Here is a 6,021-nt window from a genome sequence, read left to right as displayed (position 1 = left end):
ATAGCTACTAGCCCCTCTGGCTCCTATCTGGGTACGGACAGTGGGTTTGAAAGGCCACCGTGATGTACAGGGTTTATCCACACCGTCCATCCATTTTATCATATCATTCTACGGCACAAGCCTAAAAATTAGGCACTTCTAAGGCTGAAGTAGACCACGCTGTGGAGATTAAACACCTACTGCCCATAACCTTTTGGGGCCACGGAGGTTTTGGATCAAACCGATATTGGTGTTTTCCCTCAGGTCTATGTGACCCTATGAATAGGATGGACGGTTATTAGCCATCAAAGTGGTCCCTGGGAAGGTTTCAACGGCAGGTATCATAATCACGACTTATTCATGCGGTGTAGTCTACTTGAGCATTTGATCTGCTATGCGTGGTGCCTAAACCCTTTCCCATTCCACTATGGGCCCTTTTGGCCGGGTGGATTGGAAGGGATTGAATGGTATTAGAGTGGATGGCATGGATTTCTAGGTAATGATGGTGTTGTGGGTGGATTGTCTGGCGATCCATGGGATTGATATATCCCTGGATTGCTACATCCAGTCTGTTTGGCGCGCCCTGCCAATCACGGTATTAAACCTTCTCATCCCTTCTAATCCCTCAAACCAAACACGTCCCCAACAAATTTGAAGGATTAGGGTGGATTTGATGGGATTTAAATGTAATGATGGTGTTGTCAACGGATTGCCTTGAGATAAATGGGATTGGGATCAGATCACCGCCTCTGTTTGGCACGCCAGGCCAATCCCGGGATTTGACTTCCAATCCCATCCAATCCCTTCCAATCCGACCGGCCAAACGGGCCCTATGTCTTTCACCAAGCCCATACATAAGGTGTAATTCATTGAGATGAAGTGGAGATGCCAAAAAAAAATCTCGATCTAAAATTCAAGTGGGCCATTCCTCGCTTAAAGATCTTAGAACATATTTACATTTTCCCCTGCTTGAGGGGAATTGGCAATGCATTCAGGGCACAGGTGAACCAAGGAAGAGAAAGAGATAAAGGTAGAGATGGAGATAGAGAACGAAAGAGGAAAATGGAGAAAAAAAATGAGAGAAAAAAAAATGTCATTGAGGTGCATGAATAAAGAAAATATAGCCAAAAGTGGGCTACTTATCGGCCCGTATTCTTGTTTAGTGGCCTACTCAAAATTATGCCTACCCTGTCTGGCCGACATCTTAATAGAAGGCGGCATAATAGGTGCATGGATGGATGTTATATAGAAATTATAGTGGGCCCCACGTCACAAAAAATATGGGCTCGTGCTAATGCAAAGAAAATGAGAGAGGGCTACTTATGTATAAAAAATAAAATAAAAAAATTCATATCCCCCATTGGCATTGCTACTATTCATCTTGCCCATTTATAAACGTGCAAGTTTTAGAGATTTCAAAAAATATCACCAATGCATGTTAAGTTCCCCTAGAATCTTTAAAGTCACAATTCTCGTAGAGAGTTTATTTGTTTCACCAGTTACAAAGTAAATAAAATTACAAAATACTTGTCTGGTGACAGCGGCAGTATTTAACTATAATGCTAACTTTGCTTATATTGTTTGTTTTATTTGGATATAAACAATAAGATGATAATTTTACAATGTAAGATTGCAATCATAATAATTTTTTTTTAATGTTTTCTATTAAGTCGACATTTGATATTTGAATTATGCTTCATAATGTATGTTTAAACAAACACTATAAAATTGTAATGATAACTTATTTACATTACGGTACCATCAATTTTGATAAAAATAAATTGGCTCTAAAATCTTGCCTCCTAGCGTTATATGTGGCACAGATTATTTTTTTATTGCGACTCTCTTTTGTATATATAACTCAAATAAGGTTTTACTTGATGAATTGAGTAGATTAGCATATACAATATGGCAGGCCACACGTAACTCAAATGTTTTTACACAACTAAGTAGTGCAGTAAATAGAAAATTCCACTTTAAGTGTTGGATAGTTGTTCCAATAAACTCTTTTAATGCAATTTGTAAAAGCGAGATTATGAAGCGTGTCATGGCATTGATCTTCTTGGAGTCAATGTGGGCCAAATCCGAGACATTCACTGAATGGGATGCAACCTTAGGCACCTTAAGCCAAATTTCTAGTTGGTTCACTGCTTGCACGTGATTTGACATGACACAATCAAATCCAACACCTCAAAAAAATGCTATGCAGGGACACTATCTAAAGTAAGACCAATTAAAACATTAAAATGATGCAGTTGATCATTAAAATAACAAATTTGACATTTAAAATGACTACGTTTAAAATTTAATAAAAATGTCAATAGCCAACAACCACTGTGGTCATTTAAGGTTGTCATAACTGTCATGGTTGCAAGAAAGAATGAGAGGCTAGGTCACGGATGTCAATGACCCAGGCTCAGGCCTACCAAAATCATAATTTAAATAAAGGCTCGGCCTGATATAGTTCAAAATATGGGTTGATACCAATGCCAAACCTAGCCCATTGACAACCCTAGGCCAGGTCCGTCAACAAAGTAACGACTCGTGGGGAAACTCAAGTTAAAAAATAAAACTAGGGATAAATGCATTTAGTGACAAAAGCAAATTATCTAGCAAATTATTAAATGTAGAAGTCCGGTGAAATGAAACTTTTCCATACAACATTGAATACAAATGTATAACAAAAGCAAACTCTACAACAAAGCATTAAATGCAATAGTCTAACAAATTGAAACTATTTAGGTATTGTTTGGCACCATGGATTCGGAATACTTGGATTAGAAATCCCTGAATTTGAAATGCCTTGTATTTGAAATCCTCCTATTGTGATTGGCACCTTAGATTTATAATCCCTTGTAATCTAAACGTAGCTATGCATAATATGTTTATATGGGTTTGAATTTAATTACTAAAATAACTTTAATATCCTTAATTTTTTTTTGTGTGTGTGTGTATTGTTTGGCACACTAGTTATAATAAGCTCGTTGAAATGTATACTTTGGTCGAAAATGATGAAATTCCAATACCCGAATGGGCCACAAGCACGGGACCACAACCGAGCGACTAGCCAACGATTTTTAACCGTTGATTTACATGGACAATGTTTATATTGTGCATATCGTCCTATTGAAATATTTTTAATGATACATCTAATAGTCTAGTTGTTTTGGGAAATTAGTAGTGGCTCACTTCCTCAGTAGCTTAATAGCCTATTGACACACATGTTACACATGACTCATGGGAGGATTTTAGATGAATTCACAGCTTTCACCTTGGATATCAAATCCTCTCTTTTAGGGGATTTGAAATCCCTATCTACTTTATGGTGCCAAACAGATAGGGGATTTGAAAGCTCCTCAAATCCCCCTAAATCCATGGTGCCAAACGACTTCATAGTAAAAAAATAGAGGCTATGGATAGAGTAATAGCTATAAAAAAAACAATGTGCACAGTCGCATAAATTTTCAGAGAAGTCATTCTTCACTGCTTGAAATAATATATGCCATTGTGTTATTTAGAGAAAGATCTCCCTATATATGCGGCTAAATGTGAAAATTTTCACTTATGCAAAAGGTTATACTTACATAGAGGCCTATAGGCTTGTACAAGATTACACAACCAATTAGCTTAATCTCTCTCCGATGCCAAAGATCACTATTCAACAAACCGCATTTCAATAATATAAATTTAATAGAGGATGAAGAGCATTGGCTCTTGCCAATCCAAACACAAACATCTCTTATTCATCACAACGTTGCCTCTTTTTTTCCCTCATGGCCGTTTATCCTATTTTAACTTAGCTTAGCCTATCCACTTTTATCCACCACAATGCCTCAACAAATCTAGATCAATTAGATACTTTTTGTTTAATTTCAATCAACATTTGTTAAGCATATCATTGCAGCAAGTTTGGATTTTTGTAGCTTTGTGTCCATGACTTTGTCGTTTGATATCAAGTCCTTAAGTTCTCACTTAATGATTTCACCAGGCCATGACTGTCTCGTGAACACTGAGGTTTGAACAACTATCAATAATTAATGGTTGCTTCGCCGTTCGAATTGTTGTTAATAATCTATATTCTCTTCATCTTTATTTACCTACTGATTATACTATAATATTCATCAATTCAATAAAATCAATACATATCTTGATTTTTATTTATAAGTATATTAAATGGTTGCTAGACAGTGCAAGTTGTCACCAACATAATAGAAAGTCACTGCTTTAAAGGTAAAAGAACTCATATGAAGAACCAAAGAACCAACTATCTCCTTTTCAAAATCACCTAATTTATTGTAATCGATGAATGGTTGGACCATTGATCTTCTTATATCTGGTCTTAAATTGTCTATTTCGGCACCTGGGGTCATAAGGTGTTCGGTTCGATTTGAGTCGCATTCAACTCTAGCATGTTTGCACATAGATGCATGTAGTGCACACAATTGAATATTAGTTAAGCATCACACATTCGTTTGTGTGTCTAAATCGAAGCTAACGCGATCATCAAATGTCTAGATGTATGTAGCATTAATAAATATTGATTTTTAATATATTCTTAATAATAAAATATTATTATATATATATAATGTTTACAAAATACCTTTTTCATGGGTTTTGGGATATAATCCCACATTGGAAAAAGAGAAAAAAAGTTTCTGGTTTAAATGTGGTGAGTGGAGTATTATAATATTTGCTCACTAGTTCAAGGATTATGGAGCTTATGTGTACACAATGGAACACTAGCGCACGCGCTCGGTCTCGTGCACAGGCTCAGTGCGAGGGTGTGGGCATGTGTGGCTGTAGAGGCGCTAGTGGCGCACTTTGCACTTCTCATATCCGCAGTGCGACTAAGAGGCTAAGGCGGATGGCTGGCCAGAAGACTAGAAGACTGAATGAAGTTCCTCAGTACATATATAAGCTGGAAATGTGACAGTTGCAAAGAGGTGTAACTGCTCATTCACTTGATTGCTGACTATGCAGAAACTGCTACATGTGGCTGGCCCAACAACTAGAAACGGCTAGCCAGTGTCTCACAACGGTCGAAAATAGCTGCATGCAGTAGCCATTAAACTACATTCACAGCAGTTAGAAACTATCAATAACGGTTAGTTTCTCCAACAGTTAGAAAATGGTCAATGAGATTTATTTTCTTTGACCATAACCCCCAGCCACCATTGCCTATATAAACTGGGCCTGGATGGGTTTCCAATCCATCACAATTCACTCCAGCAGAACTTATATGAACCATAGCCACTCCACTCCTATAGACCATAAATTTCAGCAAGACAGCAAAGTTCATCTGAACCATTGCCTGAAGATCAGACCAGCAGTGTGGTCTAGAACGGTTCATCTAAACCATTAGCTAAAGAAAAGACCAATGCAGCGGTCTAATACAAACTTCTTCTTCTTTCTTTACTGGGATTTTTCCTTTTATTTTTCTGCCAGATACTGTGTAACAAAGTTCCGTTAGTGGGTCTTCGTGTTTGCTGAACACGGACCTACACCAGGCTCATCGTATCCTAGGAGCAATTTGCCTGTAACCTTTTCAGCATACTCAATTTACTTGAGTAGGGGCAAATAATGCTTTAAGGACAACATTCCAAACGTGCTTCAGCCTGTCCTTATTTCCAGATCATTTTGGTTTTTCAGTTTTCATATTTTACAGAAAATGTTATTTCTGTATTTTTCTCAACATGTAGTGGTGTACTTGGTGAGTAAGCCCATTAACACGGGGAGATCTTCTATGCATTGGTGACAATTGGTATGTCCACAAGCACATGTAACGACCTAACTAGGTATCAAATATTTTGGCCAGTTATTAAGCTAGATTCGACAAGCTTATAAGAAATATTCAAAGGATTCAATGTCCCCAAAATTTATAATCCATTCAATCTCGAGTGGGATGAATAATACGAGAGAGAGAGAGAGAGAGAGAGAGAGAGAGAGACTATTATGAAAATGGTTGTTACCCATCGCTGTCGCTAAGCCAATTCAAACCTTCCAAATAGTGATGAATAGTCACAAGTAAACTAGTGAGAAGCC

The sequence above is a fragment of the Magnolia sinica genome, chromosome 3 (assembly GCF_029962835.1).
Source record: "Magnolia sinica isolate HGM2019 chromosome 3, MsV1, whole genome shotgun sequence".
NCBI classification, from domain to species: domain Eukaryota; kingdom Viridiplantae; phylum Streptophyta; class Magnoliopsida; order Magnoliales; family Magnoliaceae; genus Magnolia; species Magnolia sinica.
This window is presented reverse-complemented; position numbering follows the sequence as displayed.